Source organism: Thamnophis elegans, chromosome 4 (genome assembly GCF_009769535.1).
Source record: "Thamnophis elegans isolate rThaEle1 chromosome 4, rThaEle1.pri, whole genome shotgun sequence".
NCBI lineage: Eukaryota > Metazoa > Chordata > Lepidosauria > Squamata > Colubridae > Thamnophis > Thamnophis elegans.
Window position 1 is genome coordinate 95,717,089 of NC_045544.1, and position 19,577 is coordinate 95,736,665.

Genomic DNA, 19,577 nt, shown 5'->3' on the forward strand with positions numbered 1-19,577 from the left:
AATGACGGTAAAATAGAAAGGCGGGCTCGGGGGGGAAATCAGTGTATATCTTGTAAGAGAAAGAAGTAGTAGGCAATGGGGCGGGGTGAATAAGTCAATTGGCACTCGTGTGGCACCAATGAAGCTTCATACTACATAACCATCTAGCTTTCTAGAAGCACATAGATGAGGGCGGGAACCTGACGTCTCTCGACCAATTGATGCGAAGTTGAGAAAGAGACTCGTAGCCAACGGGCGTTGTTTTATAAATGGCAAATAAATTAACCAATCGGTATTTAGATTGTGAGGTTTGACAGGTGAGGGATCCAATGGAAATGTGGGCGGGGACCAGAGCGTTTGAGTGACCGTCATTGGGACCAGTAACAGTAAATCTTTTTCTTTTTTTAAAAAAATACCGGTTCGACACACTCCCCAGCTCTCTCTCGCTCTCTCTCTCCGAGGCTCTGGTAAGGGAGGGGCTCTTGTCCCCTCCTCCCACCCGGTGCATTCTGACGTTGCGCGGCAGGGAAGGAGGGAGGGCCTAGTAGCGGCCGCTGGGATACAGGCTTCCAACATGTCTGCGCTGCTGGCTGCGCTTGGATTGCGAGGGCAGAGGCCGACGAAAGGAGAGGCCGCTGCGTGAGGAGGAGAAAGTAGAAGAAGGCGGCGGCGGCTCGAGCTGTAGCCTGACCCGACCCGAAGCCTCAGTGTGGGAGACGGAGGCTCCTTCGCGGGCGGGCGCGGAGTTTTTAGGCAAACTAAGAGGCTGCGGCGCCAGGTACAGGCCCGGGCCGGCTCTTTCGGAGGGAAGGATTGCAGGGCGGGGAATGGGCGAAGGCTGACGGGGAGAACGAGGCCTTGTCAGGCGGGAGACGTTAAGCGCAGCAAAAAAACAAAACAAAACACCGAACTGACGCAGAGTGGAAGGAAGAGGGAGGACGGCCTCGGTCTCCGCTGGTGTTGCGGGCAGCGGCAGCCACCGCGGGGGGGGGGAGGGGAAGGGAGAGAAAGCGCAATGGCTGAATTTGGATCTGCGCTGTAAGGCCGGGGGTGGTGGTGGGGAGAGATGGAAGGGGTCTTCTGTCGGAAGAGCAGGATGGAGACTGGCGGGCTCTGGGGGCTCGGATCCTAGGCCCCTCGTGGCCGATTGCGGCTCCTCCACGGGAGCCTCCGGGGTGGGAAGGCGCAGTTTGGGATGGAAGGCAGCTTTTGATGGGATGTGGGCTGGATGAGCGAGATCTCGCGGTTCCCTGCCTTGGATGGGAAGGAGAGGCCTGGGCGAACGGAGGACCTTTTTCTCCAATACATATTAAGGCTCCGTTATTTGGATGTAGACCACAGGGTGGAATTTTATAGTTATCCAATAATAATAATAATAATAATAATAATAATAATAATAATAATAATAATAATAAGAAGAAGAAGAAGTAGGGTCTGACCTCCCCGATTTGCTGATTTGGAGAAATACGCGAGCCTCTGGAATGTACAATCTCTGCAGGGGCGGTTCTGGGATTAATGCAGGTTGGGAACTAATGTTGCCAACGGGATAAGTGTCTCCATGCTGGCCCTGAAGGACATAGCCCCCACATTGTTCGTAATTTTGGGGATGGACGCAGTAGTGAAATCTATATCTTTTGGCGGTTGATTGGAATTCAGATCTGAGGGCTGCTTATTTATTTGCTGACTAATGTACTTTTATTGATAGGCTTTACAAAGTGATTTTAAACTTTACCTCAATAGAAAAGCATGTCTAATGTAAGCTGTTTTTTAAAAAATATTTGAAAATCTCTTATTTCAATCCCATAAGTGATTCTCTGTAGTTTTGTATTGCTGTCTATACCTTCGTTTTAAGGGAGTACAAGTGGAAGACAATTTTCTAATTTTGCATAATGATTGGAAAAACTAAGATGGTGACTAGAAAGTTGAAGAATAGATAGAAATTAACTTGCAGTTGCTTTGGAAAAACATCTTGATATTTCATGACAAAGTAGTAATATAAAGATGGAGTTGTAAATTTGAACTTATTTGTAGCTGGTATTTGATTGTTTCAGTGGATGTATAATTATTTAATCAAAGGAATTAGCATTGTTAAAGGGAGATGCTATTTGTAAGATGAATTATTAGATTAATAATAATTTGAGAATTTTTATTCAAGTCATATATTTCCATATATGACTAATGAAATTTATGAGGTATGATTTTTAGCAGAATGAGACAGTGATACAGAGAAAACGTGGGTATTTGTAGATATGACTATCTTACATAGCCATGTGCCACTTAGAGATGCTGTTATCCACATACATATATTAAACTAGTGAAGTTAATCTGAGTACAGTATAGCTTGTTTAATGTGGATTTACCACAAGACTTTGGTTAGGTGTATGTAACCTGTGAAAAATGTGGGATTAAAAGTATTTAAGAATTTACAGAAATGAATCATCTTTGAAAGCTTGACATTCTATTAGTTTCTTGCCACAGATAACTTAGACGTATTTAAAAAGCATCACTATTGGAAACCAATCCCTTTCTATATAGAATTTATCTTTGTATAGTGGTAGTGTTGTGGTTATTTTGCTAAAGATCCAAATTAAATATATAATAGGATGGCTTTTTTTCCCTCTAACATAATTTCTTGAAGCTTTAAATCCTTAAAAGTTAAGATTGGAATCTCTTGCCCTCCATAATATAAACATTGTGATTTATCACAGCTGATTAGCCAGGAGTTTTCTTTGCCCCCAGTAGGTGGTTTTATTCTGTCACATTATGTTCTTTTCTGCAGCTCTTAAGATCGTGTTTTCTACTGGTTAGAGTTGTGAAGACTGTACAATAGGTCTCATTATAATACAGTGGAGGGAATAGAGACATTGCCTAGGGAATGATTAGTTGCTGCCACAACTAATAAATCAAATTGTAAGCTGCTCTGGCCAGTAATCAAATAAGAAATACAAAAAATGTTATAGAATCATTTCTGCAATAACACTTTATACTAGCATCTAATTATTTTGGTAATATAAAGCCTGACTTAAATTAGGAATATTGTCACAACAGTGGCAACATAATGTTATAAATCAGGGGTGGGGAATGATGGCCCTTTTAAGACTTCTGGACTTCAACTCCCAGAATTCCTGAACCAGCCATTCTGGCTCAGGAATTCTGGGAGTTGAAGTCCACAAGTAATAAAAGAGCCATCGTTCCCCATCTCTGCTATAAACTCTTAATGTAGAAATTCTGATACCTTCAGGCAATCTATGTACAGAAAAATTTGAATTGGGAAGGAGGATTCTTTGTAGCTCTGTACTACAAAAATACTTGCAAATTTTGAATACAAGGTAAATTGATTTTGCATATGCTAAAAGTAGTTTTGTCAATGTTTCAATAAGCTTAGATGCTACAGGCAATATGGCAATATGTACAGTTCTTAGAGTTAATATAGCCTTTTAATTAGAATATTAAAGTATTCGGAAATCTCACCTCTAGCAGCTTAATGCAGGTTTGGTATAAAATCAGTGTAATAGAACAATATTTTGTTTTCCTGTGTATTTTATTGTTGTGTGCTGCAGAAAGCAGATTTTGAATATGTCAACTGTGATAGAAATGGCATTTAGGCTAATATATCACCCCATAGTATTTTATAGAACTTTCCGGGCGATTTACAATGTAGCAGCAGTATTTGCATATTGCCCAGTTATAATCTAACAACTAAAATTGAATAAGAGGAATGGTAGCTCACCAAGCTTACTTATATTATCTAGCTGCCAGCTATTGACTCCATCTTAGTTTCCTATCAGTGCTACAGATTTCTAGCTTTAAATGGATAGAAAAGAGAGTTTTATAAGAAATGTGTAGAAATATTCTAATATTTAGTGGTAGTAGAACATTGTAGGGTTGGACAGGTGGCCTTAACCCACAACTTACTGGTTATGTTTATGCGTATCCCATCTTATTTTTTATCATAACTTTCTATATTGTCTAAAATTATCAGTGAATTATAATCATAAAATACTGTACTTCCTAACTGAGGGCTTCTGGCTATTTTAAACTGGCAATAGTAGTGCAATACTGCTAGAGTTTATTAATAAAATAGCAATTGGGATGAATAAAGTGATCCTGCAACTTCCTTGAAGAAAAGGATTGCCACTCATGGGCTGGTCCTTACTATGAAATCCTGAATTACTGTTAGACCCCACACTAAATAAGCAAAGAAAGCATTCATATTATACAAACTCACAAAAATATCCAAAGCATGTCAGAGGCGTGTTTTTCAGTGGCTACTTTGTAACGTAGAACTTCACTTCTTTGGAGTTCTGCCAAAAGCCAGATAGTAGCTTGACCATTTAAAGCATATGAATTGTTTATGTTTAGAACAAACTGAATATAGCCAGGAAGCCTGGTGTCAGTTTGGCACCAGCTGAATTCTTCCTTAATATTCTCTTATTCCTCAGCTGTGGATTCTACTATACAGACTTGCTGCCCCTCCCCCACCTTTTTCTTTAGTATCCAATGTTAAGGGTGAAGCTATTTTTAGTTCTTTTTCTAATAAATGGTATGCTTTATCTGAATATCTGAAAAAGTGTACTGCAAATTTTCCATTGGACCCAAACAACTTATACTTTATTATGTCTTAATCATTGAAACTTAATGAAAACAGTGACTGCATTGCATTCATACCTTGTTCCTTTGACTTGCCACATTTTTTAAATTAGGAATGAGATTGCAAAGTACCTTGATATTTAATGTTTCTCTCATTATTACTATGAAAAAGTACAATGCAAGAGTTCAATAAGGAGGTTCAGAGTATGAATCTCTAAGGAAAAGTTGCTATTTAATAATAATCAAATTTGGTTTTGAGAAATATACTTTTCACCCTTAGTTTCACTAGATTTCAATAATTAAAACAGATTAATGTCTGCAATTACATGAGAACGTTTCAGGCTTTGAAATCAGTGTATTTGTGGTCTGCTTATCTCATGTTCCAATTTTAAATTCTCTCTTCTGAAGAAACTGCACACAGCTAGTTTTTCATGGAGTTGAAGATTATGATTCTATAATAAGTTTTATAATGAGCTGTTATAGAATAAATCGGTAAATATAGTAAATGCCAGAAGTGGCAAACAGAGTGAAAGAAGTAAGATAGAAAAGTTTAGTTGGAAAGAAGAATAAAAAAGGAATATAATTTGCTTTGCTTCCCTTCAGGAACTGTCAGGCTACATACCAGATCCTCCCCCCCCCACACACACAGATCATAATTATTTAGATAATAGAAAATATTTAGATAGCAGAAATGAATAGATTTTACTATATGTTTCATTTGCTACTTGGTTAAGGTTACCAAATCATTCAATAATGGATGCTGTTTTAAAGATTCTTGCTAACTCAGTACAGATGTTACTGCAAATAATAGAGAACTGCAGTATACTTGCAAATATATGGAAGCATGTCTATAGAAATAACTAAATCTTTGTAAGCTGCTTTTAAAGTATATGAATAATTTTCCAGCACCTGAGAGTTCAGAAATAATAGCATTTAAAAAAAAAATTGTGTATCTTCTGTAATTTTTGAGTGCTGCTGAAATGTACTGAAGAAATTAAATCTCATTCTATTCTTTGCAAAAGTAATCACTTTTCATTACTTTTAGAGTATTGTGTCCTCTTGAACTTGGGAAATTTCTTATAGGAGCTGTTGAACCTTCCATTTACAAAGGCCCAGAATGATACTTTCTGCATAATTATGAACTAGTTTGTAGTATTAGTTTTGATGTATAATAGACATTTCCTTAGCAACTGATTTTATTGGGTGATTTCCTGAACTTCACAGTAACATACACAATATGCCATATATTGTTTCATGTATAATAGCCTTAGCATTTTTTCCATATGCATTTTGATTTTTTTTACCCAGCATACTTTTTTTTCCTGCCTCAAAACCCCTCAACCTTATGCAAAATGTTGATATCATTTTTTTTAAAAATGAGTCTAATCCAGCATTAAATATCAGAAGTTGCTGGTTTTCTATCTATTAATAAACACTTAGTATTTAAATTGCTAAGAACTTTTCAGAGTTCAGTGTAGTGAATTGGTTTTGAGGCCACTTAGTATATCTTTGACCTTGAATTCTAAAACTAACAAGTCTTGTGTTCATAGAATCTTTGCATTTGTCATTATGTTCTGCCTATTAGAAAAAACAACATAAGTTCATGCAGCATACTAAGCAGTATTTTACTGTGTTGTGCAGAGAAACCATTCAATTGTGATTCATTCAGTACTTATGGCTTAGTGCACGGTGTCATCCCCCATGATATGCAAGATACGTATACAATTGACCTTTTTCTATCAGAATGAGAAATATTCTCACAGATTTAAAAAAAAGTGAAGAAATCCATCTATATACAGTTTCAACATATTTTATTATAATACAGAAAAGCAGAAATGGCAATATCTCTAGAAATTATGTGCACAAATAGGAATTTATAGAATTGGATTTATAAAAATGGGGAGATGAATGTATATGCTGTGGAAGATTGGTATGCAGTGCATAGAAAGGGAAATTGAATCCAGGAAAGGCACAGAGACATGCAGAAGCAGAGGGAGTTTTGAATAGGGTGGATAAAAAAATATTTTTTTAAAAAATAAAATACATCAGATTTTTAAAAATTAAATTGGTTTTTTAATCAAATTTATTTTAATAAATGCTTTTGGAGTAAAATTCTAATGATTGTTTTCTAGTTAAGATACATTAATAATTTAGTTTATTCAGCATGAAATGGAGCTTAGTCATGTAATATGAGGCTGTATATTTGGTAAAATCATTCAATGAATCCAACCATGAGATAAATCATAAAACACTTTATCCAATTGTTTTGCAAATCTATATACACTACAAACTGTATGATTGAAGAGAAATGCATCTGTATCAGTGAGGAGGAAGGGCAAGCAATAAAAATGAAAGTGAAGCCTTCTAAGCAGCTTATAAATATAATACTAAAAAACACCTGTCATTTCAGATCCATCATGGCAGTGCCTGTTAGCGGGCCTGCCACGTCCCTCACCTTGCTTTGTCACTGAAGTTACAATCGTTTTTAACAATTGTAATTAAGCAAACACTGCAGTTGTTAGTTGAATGTCACATTAAGCAAATGCCTTTTCCTCAATAGATTTTTTTTTTTGCTGGAAATCGTTTTCATGTGACTCTGAGACGCTGAGACACTTGAAACAGCAATAAAGGTGAGCTGTTGCCAAGCACCTAGAATGTGATTGCAGGAGTGTGTGTAGCCATCGTAACTCTGAAAATAGATTGTAAATAGTTCTGTGGACATCCATTATAACTTCAAAGGGTCATAAGTCGGGGAATCCAAGCATGGGTTAACTTCTGTCCGATTGCCTAGAGACAGATTAAATCTTTGGCCACGCCCCCTCTGCTCGACTACTTCCAGTTTTTCTTCTCATTCAGAGCATAGCAGATGTGTGATCTCTGTATAGATTTAGGCAATCAGCAGTTTTCATCCCAACCTGGATTTTTCAACAAAGAAGCAATCCCTTCTGAGGAGTTGGAGAAGGCAGATCAGCCGCTACACGGCTTTCCGAGCCCTTCCCAAGTTCCAAGTCGGCGCTGGTGGCTCATTCCATGCACCATTCACTGCGTTCCTTCTGTCGCCTAGCCCGTTACTCAGGCATGCTTTGAAGGGAATGTGGCACGCCTTTCAGAGCGCTGACCGGCAGCGTTGCCTAGGAGCTTCGTTCTTCTGATGATCCAGCTGATATTGCCGCAACCGCCATTATTGCCTACCACAATGCACACAATCTCAGATTCAATGCCTGGAGTCACTGTCTGAGAATTCGGTCACACTCCAGGCACATCAGTGGGACCCCAGGGTCAACGGATCCGCATGGGTGGTCTGTGACACAGATTTGGGCCATTTGCAGGTGGTGAGTGTGATTTCCCCCTGCCAATTAAGGCCTTTTGCTTCTCCCTCACAGTAGGCCTCTCCAGACCTCATCACTCTTGGGCCAGGCCTCATTTAGAATTGAGCAGAACAGTCACATGGTGGAATCTAGGCCTTTCAAGATTGCTCTAACGGGGACTTCTGAAGCTAGTTCCTCCAGCACTCATCCCCGGGAAACCAAATCCACCAGGAGTACTTCCAGGGCAGTTAAACCGCAGGGGTCTTTATCCAAAAAGGAGCCCACCGCCCCAGATAGAGAGGCCCAATGATGCCAAAAGGTGCTGGCAAAACAATTCGCCAAGGCCCAGCGGGCCTCAGCAGCAGCCATGGAGGAAATGGAGGCATCTCTTCCATCGTAGTCAGCCTCTCCTCGTCAGCGGGCCTCTCATGAGGGAGGATAGATACAGGATTGGTCACCGGAGAGCACCATTTACTCCATCTTTACAGACTGCATGCTTTGAGGAGGAATTTGCCCCCTTTGACTGTTTAACATCAGCAGGGGCAGTGCCTGAAAGCAGAGCTAGTGAGTCGGCACCTGAAGCAACGTTTACTCCCGTAGCAGCAGGTCTCTGATTAGAGTAAGGTCATGGCCGTTGCCTCACTCCCAAAATGAGCTCTTATATTTTGGAGGTCATTTTTCAAGGCATATAGGTAGCCCTCTCTGGAAGGAGCCATTTGTATCCCTCTGTACCAGAGCATGCTCCCCCCCGCTCATCTTGCAGGCCCAGATTGATGTGGACCTGCTTTCTCTCAGAGAACACCCCTCCCCTCCATGCATAACAAGGATTCATTAGTCTGAGAGGGTAGTCAGGAGGCCCTTGTTCCAAATAAGCCTGCCTTATCAACTTTTTGCTGACCAATGGGAGACGACGACCATGGATGCATGGGTCCTACAGACAGTAAGGTTAAGTCTCACCCAGAGTTCATTTCCAGTCCCCCGAGACATTTCATTTGGTGCCCTACTCTCAACTGCCCCTCCAAGAGGGGACTTCAGAAGGCTGAGATTCAACATCATTTGCACATCAGGGCAATTGAGGCAGTCCCACCAGGCAAGAGAGTCTAGGGCAGTGGTCGGCAAACCGTGGCTCAAGAGCCACATGCGGCTCTTTGGCCCCTCCTGCGGCTCCCTGCTGACCCCAACGCACAATCTGCTCTCCGCCCCGGCCCAGGAGGGTATTTTGTTTGCACGCGCAAGAAAGAGATGAAAGAGAAAAGGGGAGAAAGAGAGAGAGAAAGAGAAATGAAAGAGCTGGAAGGAGAGAATGAGAGAGAGGGAAAAGAGAGGGAAACAAATCGGGGAAAGAAAGGAAGAGGAACAAAAGAAAGAAACTAACTTTCTCAGACCTATGACAAAAGCAATGGCAAGCTAGATCTCTTGCCAAGAAAACTGCAGTTTGCCAGAAGGCACAAATTTGAAGCAAGTCTGATTTTTTTTAAGGAAAATAACAGATGGCAAAAAATGCATCTGAAAATAAGATTTATAATTTTGGATAACATTATATTGTCAAACTCAAAAAAGAAAAAATATATATCCTATTGCTGTTAGTACAATCTTGCCAGTTTTTATCAACTTAGAGTTCACAATGAAAAAATTACAGAGAAGCAATTTTCTACAATTAATAACTTTATTTTGGATTTGCTATCTTATTCAATGAGAATGAAAGAAAAGGAAAGGGGGAAAGGAAAGGAAAGAAAGGAAGGAAGAAGAGAAAGGGAGAGGAAAAATAGAGAAAAACAAATGAGAGGGAGGGGTAGAAAAGAGAGAGAGATCCTATTCCCACAGAAAACACTGAGCCATGAAACCTGGGTAGGCATGTCTGGCAGGGGATGTCATGTGACTGGGTGGGAGTGATGAGTTGGCCACACCCACCCAGGTTTTGTGGCTCCCGGTGTTTTCTTTTTTGTGGAAAACGGATCCAAATGGCTCTTTGAGTGTTTAAGATTGCCGACCCCTGGTCTAGGGTTTTACTCCATTCTCTTTCTAATTCTTTGGAACAAGAATTACGGAAAGTGGGGAGCTATCCAAGACTTAAAGAAGCTCAACATCCATCTGGCATACAAACACTTTTAAGATGCAATCCCTTCAATCCATCTTGAGTTGCTTCTGAGAGGGGGATCTCTTAACATTCCTAGATCTCAAAGAAATGTACCTTCATGTTCCGATCCGCCCATTTCACAGAAGGTTCCTGAGGTTTTGCTATGCGGGGTGCCATTTCCAATACAGGGCCCTGCCCTTCCGCCTCTCATCGGCACCCAGGACCTTCACCAAGCTTTTCGCATTGGTCGCTGCAGATCTCAGGTCCAGACCCATGAGGATACAGTGCTGCCTGGACGACATCCTCCATTTGGCCAGCACAATGAGACTTGCACCCTCCAGTTCCTGCAGATTCATGGATTCTTGATGAACTGGGAAAAGAGCAACCTCATTCCATCCACCAATTTGCTTCATCTAGGATCAATCATAGACACAACATCCTGCAAGGTCTTCCTTTCCCAAGATCGGTGCACCAGCATAAGGGTGATGATACATCGAATCCAGTCACTGAGGTCAGTGCCATTGATACTTCTTTCCCAACTCTTGGGGGAAATGATTTCGTGCATCACAATTATCCATTGGGCATGGTTTCACGCCAGAACATTACAATGGTTCCTCTTACCGCATCACATCTGGCAGGAGCAGCTCCAATTCACAGTTCAGGTACCACCGAAAGTCCTCCACTCCCTCCTCTGGTGGACCTCCTTGCCCTTGTAGAAGGGATGCCTCTTCAAGTAACCCACCTGTGTGACCCTAACATCAGACACCAGCCTCTTCAGCTGGGATGCCCACAGCCAGTCTCGCCTTACTCAAGGCCGGTGGTCACAGGAGGAATTGGAGAACATCATCAATTGGCTGGAACTCAGAGCAGCTCATATGGCTTCTAGCAGTTCCAGGACAGGATAACAAGTCAACATGTACTCTTGCTGACAGACAATGTAGCTGCCAAGGCACACGATAACCGATGGGGTACCCAATTCAGAGTCTTAATGCGGACCTGTTCCAATGCCTATCGGAGAGATTTGGCCGGTCAACAGTGGATCTCTTTGCCACCCCAGAAAATTCACACCTTCCGAGGTTCTTTTCCAGGTTCCAAACACCAGGGGTAGAAGGAGTCAAGTCTCTGCAGCCCTTGGCTCCAGGGGATCCTGTATACCTTTCCTCCTGTTCCCCTCATTCTGAGGATCATCAGGAAGGTGCTCGCGGAGAGAGCAGAGGTTCTTCTTGTAGCCCCTCAGTGGCCCAGAGACCTCTGGTACGCTGACCTAGTCAATCTCAGCATCATGGCCCTGGAGAACTCCCACAGACAGGGTGCCTCTCAGTCAGGGGTCTCTCATTCATTCGGACCCTCAGTGGCTCCAGTTGACTGTCTGATACTTGACAGGGACATCCTGAGAAGGGGCGAGTTCTCTGGAGGGGTCATCCTACAGCTAGATCCGTCCATCCCAAAGGTAAACTCCTGGTTTCACAGGGCACAGGAGATTGTATTGCTGGATTTCAAAAGGCGGTGGCATACCTTAGACGTCCGGAGGGTGCTCGTAGATATATCAAGAGGACAGCGTCCTTTCGATGAACGGAATCACTCTTCATTTCCTTCCAGCCCTCCTCCATGGGGAAAAGGGTGACCCCCTCTACCATTGGATGTTGGCTGAGGGCTTGCATCGTGATGTCTTATGAACACTAAGCTCGTCCTGTTCTAGGCCATATTACAGCCCATTCGACTCAGCGCAGCAATGATGGCGGCCTGGGCCGCACAATTTTCTGTCAAGGCCCTCTCCTTTTGTCAGAAACTACAAGCTGGATTTATTTGCCTCGGCTGAGGCATCCTTTGGTCGACAAGTACTGCAGAGAGTTCATTCTTTGGAGCAGATCCTGGACCAATCGGCTTCCTGTCTTGAGACTCTAATCTTGGGTATATCCCATGCTTGGATTTTCCAAGCAGCGCACAGGAGAAAGACCATTGGTCTTACCTGAATGGTTTGATTTGATTTGATTTGATTAGGCTTGTATGCCTTGTTGTCTGTGCGCTGTGGGAGAATTCAACCCTCCCTGTTTCGTCTTGGTCCAGCGTCGAGTTGTGATCAGGAACTTCAAGGACGTCTTTGAGGTCTACACCTTCATCGAAAAACTGGAAGTAGTTGAGCAATGGAGCGTGGCCAATGATTTCATCGCAGTCTTTAGGCAATCGGACAGAAGTTAACCCATGCTTGAATTCTCCCGCAGTGCACATTAACAACCGTTCAGGTAAGACCAACGGTCTTTTCAGCTGATACCAATGGAGATGCCCTACTGTGCATCTCTGCAGGTGACCGCTTAGTAATATGTATTCATAATGTATGCAAACATGTAAATTTCAAAAAATCAATTTGTATTAATTTTTTTACCACTGAAGTCATATGACTTGGCAGTATATAAACTGTTAAATATCTATGGTATATAATTCAATAATAATACAAATAATTAAAAGTCACAGTTAACTGGTACAATATATAAAACCCCTTTGATAGTATTTTTATCCTAACTACTTAAAAAATCTCTCTTAACCACCTGAAGATAGTGAGGGCAAATGCCTATCGATAGTGAGGCATTACATGCATTTCCCCCCCTGGGTCTGGTTTGCTGGTGGTTGAAAAAGGCAGTGACATTTTGACACTGACAGATAGGACTTTAAAGACTAATGCTAACATTTTAAAACGCACTTTGAAGTTTACTAGTGGCATCACAAATGTAATGTGTTTGTGACATCTAGTGCAGCAAAAACAGCAAGAAACATGGGGAGAAAGGAGAAGTGTACTGAGGGAAAAAATGGAAAAAGGAAAGAAAAAAGTTAAATGAATTGGGAAGAGAGAGTAGCCTTTTTAAAATATTACTATAGGTTAAAATCATTAGGCAAACCCTCTCAAGCAGCTTTATATTTTCAAAGCCACAGATCTAAAAGCGGAGAGAATTGCAGTTTTTATTAACATCTTATTTTTAGCAAATGATCTCAAATAGGCACATCAATATTTAGACTTTTTATTGACTAAATTAGGAGCACCTAGATTTTCCAGACTAGAAAATTTTAATTGGCATGTTCTTATTTTTTATTTCTGTATAGTGATACTTTCTTCCTCGTGAAATCTTTTATTTTACTCTGAATTCTTAACATTCTTGTCTTTGGTCTATAATTCTAGTGGATAAGCAAGCTTTATGTAAATCATTATCTTAAGTCCTTGTATTACATTTATGAGTCAATTACTGTGATACTCCTTGCTTCTTAAAATTCCACTATAAAGAATGTGCTGCCTTAATTAAAAATTCCTGGTTGTTTATCTTGGCACTATAGTGTCACATTGTGAATATCTGTTAGTGTCATTATCAGATTTTTAAAATGTTAGTTTCTGCAGACCTGATGCTCCCTTCATGTCCTGCTAGTGTAACTGTTCAGAATTATCAAGCTCAAGAGCTAGTAAACTGGGAGCTATTTTTATCAAGATCAGTCAATGTTATTTGATTCTGGATGGACTGGAGACAATGGGAATACTGGTTTATAAGAAAATAGAAGCCGCATGTGGACTTTCTGTGAGTTAAATACAATAATAGATTATTAACACAGGCCTCTGAGGTTTAGCTTCATGCTTAGGACTGCCTATTAACTTTTTTATAGTAGATAGTAGGTCAAACTTATAATGGTACTAGATTTCTACAATTGTGATATTTTTTAATTTATATAGCAATTTTGCAAATATAGATGCAGACATTTATAGATTAGTGACATATTTTGCAAGGGTGAGGTATAATTTTTGTTGCTTAAATATATTTACTTATTTTTTGTATAATATATTTTATATGTATGCTTGATACTTTGTTTTATACACTTATGTCTTTCTCTCTGTATCATAATTCTTTTATTTTGTATTTTATATTTGGAAGTAAATACAAAATTATACCAAAAGATTCTATATAATAGTATTGATAGTGGCTTTAATATGTAGTGTTGTACTATAGCTTTACAAATGATAACATGAAAAAGAAAGCTGCTTTAAAATTAAATTCAGTAAAAGTGTGAGAAAAGAGAAACAAAAGACATATCAAGAATAGGGTTATCTTAAAGCATACCTGGTTAATTTTCTGGAATTCAGTTCAGTGAAATAGGCTTTGATTACTGTGAAGTGAGGAAGGATTATATTAAGTAATACCTTAAGTAAAAGGTAAAAATGTCTCAAGGTAGAAATTAAATATTTACTCATAACATTTTTATAGTTTTCTTCACCCCCTCCCTTTTTGTGACCGTTTTTCACACTTATGACCATTGTGATATCCCCATGGTCACATGATCAAAATTATCTGCTCTCATTGACCTGGGCCCTGGTGTGCCCTTTGTGGGGATAGGCACCTCCATTATTTTAATCTTAGTTAGCTAGTCAGACAGTGTCAGCTGCTATGGAAGGAAGTGCAGGAGAGGCCTCATCCCTTCTCTTGGATGACCCTCTGGAAGGCCCATCGACCCTTTGCCTACCCAGCAGGCGCAAGTCCCCCCCTCCCAAGAAGGAAGGCAAATCCAAGGGCAAATCTAAGGCCACACAGAGAGCAGAACTCAGAAGACAAAGGGCCCTAGACAAACAATTTTATATGGCGGAAAAGGAGGCACAGAGACCATGGCCCAGGCGATGCCATTTCCAGCTTCTTCTGAGACACCTGCACCAACCGAAGTCCCCTGTTCTGAGGAAGATCTATCTCCAGACAGTGAGGGCTCTGAGATAGGGGATAGAGAAACGGAAGAGGCTTTTCAACCCTCTGCCCCGGAAGGGACAGTCACTCCAGGGCCTGCAGGTTCTGCCATCTCCCCAATGGCACGGGTAGAAAGATCCAAGGGATCATCAGACAGCTCTTCATCCTCAGGGGATGAGGAGGATGTTCAGGACTCTGAGCTATATGATGAGGATTCAGATTTAGAGCAAACTCCCTTAGCTGGGCTTTTCAAACCAACTATGTTTAGGTCCCTTATCAAGGCCCAGAAGATAGCTAATCTAGAAGCGGTCCAGGCCTGTTAAGTCCCCGGCGGCCAAGAGGGATTCAGCTGGACTGGTGTTTACCGAGCCCATTGTGCAAAAAGAGGTGGTTCCTTCGTCTCCCTTCTTCACAGACGTGGTCCAATATCAGTGGAAGTTCCTGGGGTCTGGTCCCTTTCCTACTGCCCAAGCAGACACTTTTACAATATTGGGCCGGATTTGGCCAAGGCCTTGGAGGTCCCTTCGGTGGACACTCTGATAGCTGCATTGTCCTCGCCTAATGTTGTTCCAAGCAATCCAGAGGATGCCTTAAAGGCGGAGGATAGGAGGATGGAACACATCCTCATTAAAGGTCACCAGTGTGGGCGGTTAGGGCAACCATGGCCACATCCTTCTTTAACAGAACTGCTCTCCTGTGGCTCCAGCAACTGAGGGATAGGATCCCGGCTTCGGATTCGAGGACCTCAATAAGTTGAAAGCGGCCCTTCAATTCTCGGCAGATGCCTCCATTAATGTGGCCAGGTTCACGTCTAAATCAGTTGGGTCCACCTTTGTGGCCAGGCGCCTTCTGTGACTGCGGCCTTGGCAGGCCAATGCCAAGAACAAGTGGCGCCTCGTCTCCGAACCTTTCACGAGGGACAAACTGTTCGGGGCTCCCCTTAAACCCAGAAAAATTCTCCCCTCCTTTTTCCACAGGACTGAGAACCGGACTGCTCCTTATCGTCGCAGGTCGTCCTTTCGGAACCCGCACGGGGGTTATGGGTTCTCCCATCCGGCCAGACACTACTCAGGACGTCAGGGTCCTCAACAGCAGCAGGATAGGATGGGTAGAGGTTACCACTGATTCTCCCCTTCCAGGAAGTCTTATCGAGGTACAGGAAATTTCTGTCCCTTCCGCAGACAAAAGTGACTGCGGCGGGAACCTTCCCATTGGCGGTCGATTGGCCTTTGCCAACCGATGGGAGGAGGTAACGACGGACGCTTGGGTCAGGGAGACAGTAAAAACAGGCCTCTCCCTAGAATTTCTCCTACCCTCCGAAGTGTTTCCTCCTCTGTCCCGTATCCCGGAATCAGGAAAAGAGATGCCTAGTAGACCAAGCAATTCGGCATCTCTTGGACATCCAGGCCATTCGGCCAGTGCCGGAGGAACAGCAGGGACAGGGATTTTACTCCCTTCTGTTCATTGTTCCCAAAGCTTCGGGGGGGGGTGTTCTATTGTCTACCGGCAGTTCAAGATGCACTCATTATTGACCAACTTGGAGGGTATCCACGGGGACGACTTCCTGACCTCAATAGATCTGACAGACGCCTACCTCCACGTCCCAATCCGTCTAGGGCACCAGCAGTTTCTCCACTTCTGCTACTGGGGGTTCCACTACCAGTATCAGGCTCTCTCCCATTCGGGCTCGTCCATGCCCAGGGTATTTACCAAACTACTAGCAGCCTTGGTGGCCCACCTATGAGACTGTCCCATACGGATAATGTGCTACCTGGATGACATTCTCTTGTCCAAGTCCCCAGACTAGGTCCACAAGGATCTGCGGGAGGCAGTAGAAGTTCTGGCTTCTCAATCAGCCACTCTAAGAGTCACCTAATTCCAACCAAGCACATAATTCACCTGGGCGCCCTCATAGACACCAGTCTAGGTCGGGTATTCCTGTCAGGAGTTAGCTTTGGCAGTTTGGAGACAGCGCAGGGTTCCACTTCCCCAACTGTCTCAACTGCTAGGCAAGATGGTCTTGTGCTTTGCAGTGGTGTCCTGGTCCAAACTTCACAGCAGGCCCCTCCAATAGCTGCTCCTGCCGTTTCATTAGGACAGCATCTGCTCGTCAGTTCGGATCACCTTGCCCCCAAGGGTCCGCAATTCCTGGGCCTGGTGGTCGTCTCAGGCCATAACGAAGGGCTGCTTGTTCCAAGAACCGAGCCGGATGACCATCACCACCTATGTCAGCCTGCTGGGATGGGGGGCTCATTCCGACACGGAGGTGGCACAGGGTCAGTGGATCCACTCGGAAAAGCAACAGACGATCAATTTCCTGGAACTGAGAGTGATTCACCTGGGGCTTCTGCGCTTCCAGCCGTCAGTGAAGGGGCAGCACGTGTTGATCCTGACGGATAACATGACAGCGAAAGCCCACATCAACCGGCAGGGCGGAACATGATCCAAGCGGCTGATGAAGGAGACCCAACAGCTGCTGTCTTGGGCGGAGACGCATCTCCTCTTCATACGGACTGAGCACATTGCAGGTGCCGACAACATTACGGTGGATTGGCTGAGCCGATCACAGGTAGATCAGGCTGAATGGGAACTCCACACAACCCACTTCAGAGAACTCACCAGGAGGTTCGGAGTCCCCATGGCTGACCTCTTTGCCACCAGCCGCAACAAGAAGGTCCCTTGTTTTCGAGGTATGCAACTCCAGGCACGGAGGGTAGAGATGCCCTGTGATGTTACTGGCCCCAGGACCTTCTTTATGCCTTCTCCATTTCCCCTGATCCAGCGGGTCATCAGGAAGCTGTTGGAGGAGAGGGCGGAGTTAATCCTCCTAGCGCCACATTGGCTGCGTCACCCGTGGTTCGCGGATCTCCTGTCTCTGTTGCTTCTCTGTGGAGGATTCCCCTCCAACACGTCTCTCTTCCAGGGGGCCATGTCACATCCGGATGCACAGTGAGTCAAGATGACCACATGGAGGTTGAGCACCGCTCAGTGACTGCTGAGAGCTTGTCACCAGATGTCATTCAGATGATCCAGGCAGCCAGGACACCCTCCATATCTATGCCTTCACTTGGAAGGCCTTCTGTTCTTTATGCTGACCCAAGAGCGTGGTTCCCCTCCGAGTTCGGATGTGCCACATTGTCCAATTTCTGCAGGACGGGTTGGCTGCCAGGTTGGTGCCCAGTACCCTCTGTCGCCAGGTCACGGCCCTGTCCTCCGTCCTATGTCCTGGCCATGACAGATCACTGACCTCAGAACCGCTCATTTGACAGTTCCTAAAAGACGCAGCTAACTTGTGTCCCCCCACCATGCATCACTATCCTTCTTGGAACCTGCCTCTCGTCCTTCAGGCCGTCACCCAAGCTCCTTTTGAGCCCTTGGGAGACACTTCTTTACTCTTCATGTCGCAGAAGGTCTTGTTCCTGGTGGCAATCACTTCCGCTCGCTTGATCTCGGAGCTGGCGGCTCTTTCCATGCGAAAGGATCTGTGCACCTTCCATATGGACAGAGTGGTTCTCAGGGTGGACCCAGCATTCGTCCCTAAGGTGAATCCATCTTTCATCGTACTCAGGAAATGGTGCTTCCTAACTTCTGTCCTGAGCGGTCCATCGCCTAGAATGCAGTTGTCACACCTGTAACATTCAAAGAGCACTGAAGATCTATTTACGCAGGACGTCGACCTTCTGTCGCACTGAAGCATTGTTTGTATCTTTTCAGCCAGACTCTCTGGGCCTCAAGGTGTCCTCTTCCTCATTAGGAAAGTGGATCAGGGCATGCATTGCAAAGGAATATTCCTCTCAGGATCATCCAATTCCAGATCATATTACTGCACATTTAATACGTAGCGTGGCTGCCACAGCCGCTTGGGGCACATGGGCACCTTTACATGAGGTGTGCAAGGCGGCCACGTGGTCGTCTCCGTCCACCTTTATTAGACACTACAGAATTGACAGGTATGCATTGGCTGATGCGGCCTTTGGAAGGCGAGTCTTACAGCAGGTCAGGGTTAGTCAGAGGGATTTGTCCCAGACTGTTTCCCACCCATAATGTTGGACAAGCTTTGTTATATCCCACACAAGGATGCTATCTCCACTGAGTAAGGAAAATGAAGCATTGGCTTACGCGATACGCTCATTTTCTTAAGAAGTGGAGACAGCATCCCGCCCCACCCTTAGGGTCTTGGCCGCTATTTAGGGAGAGATCGTTTCTTTTTATGCATGTCTGCCTGCATATTAGTTCTGTCATAAAAGCTGGGGATCTCAGCAGGAAGAGGCGGGACTTAAACTTTGCAGACTCAGTTCTATTGGATGGTACAAGAATAACCCACACAAGGATGCTGTCTCCATGAGCATATCAGATAAGCCAACACTACATTCTCATTTTCATGGCTAATACATCAAGAACCCATTCTTTCAACTCATGAACCAACTCATGAATTAGTGATATGAAAAGTTGTTAATTCAATACTTATGCACATGAGCTTTCCCCAAGTTCAAGCAGACAGTTTTATTCATATAATTTTAAATTGTACTTGCCATTGGAATACTCCTAAGTATGTGAGGTGTTCTACAACTTAAACATTGCTGATTATGGATATCAGCTGATTATGAATGTGTCATGCATTCTGCAATAAAGTTAGGATGCTGGAGTTATTTCTCATCAAAAGAAAAGGTTTTTTTTTAAAAAAAATCATTTTATATTGCAATAGTTCTATTTTAGAATTATTATATTGTCTCAAAATTGGATGAAGTGGAAATGTCAGCATCACTTAAGTTTCAGAATTCAGCTCAGCCTAGAAACATTTATTTATTTTATACATAGTGGAGTCCTTGCTTGTTTGCTTGTTCACTACCCAACTAGGTAGCATCATCATTCTCTTCTATTGGAACATTGGAAGAGCTCTCTGTTTACTCAAAG

The 19,577-nt window shown here is 43.1% G+C and overlaps 1 protein-coding gene across 2 annotated transcripts in view; it reads left to right on the forward strand.

Moving 5' to 3' along the window:
• Positions 1–400: 400 nt before the first annotated feature.
• Positions 401–19,577, forward strand: part of PPM1B (protein phosphatase, Mg2+/Mn2+ dependent 1B) — a 66,944-nt gene continuing 47,767 nt past the window's right edge. For both annotated transcript variants that reach the window (XM_032217088.1, XM_032217087.1), the window contains exon 1: positions 401–757. The gene's annotated coding sequence lies outside the window, so the exon portion shown is untranslated. The remainder of the gene's footprint in view (positions 758–19,577) is intronic.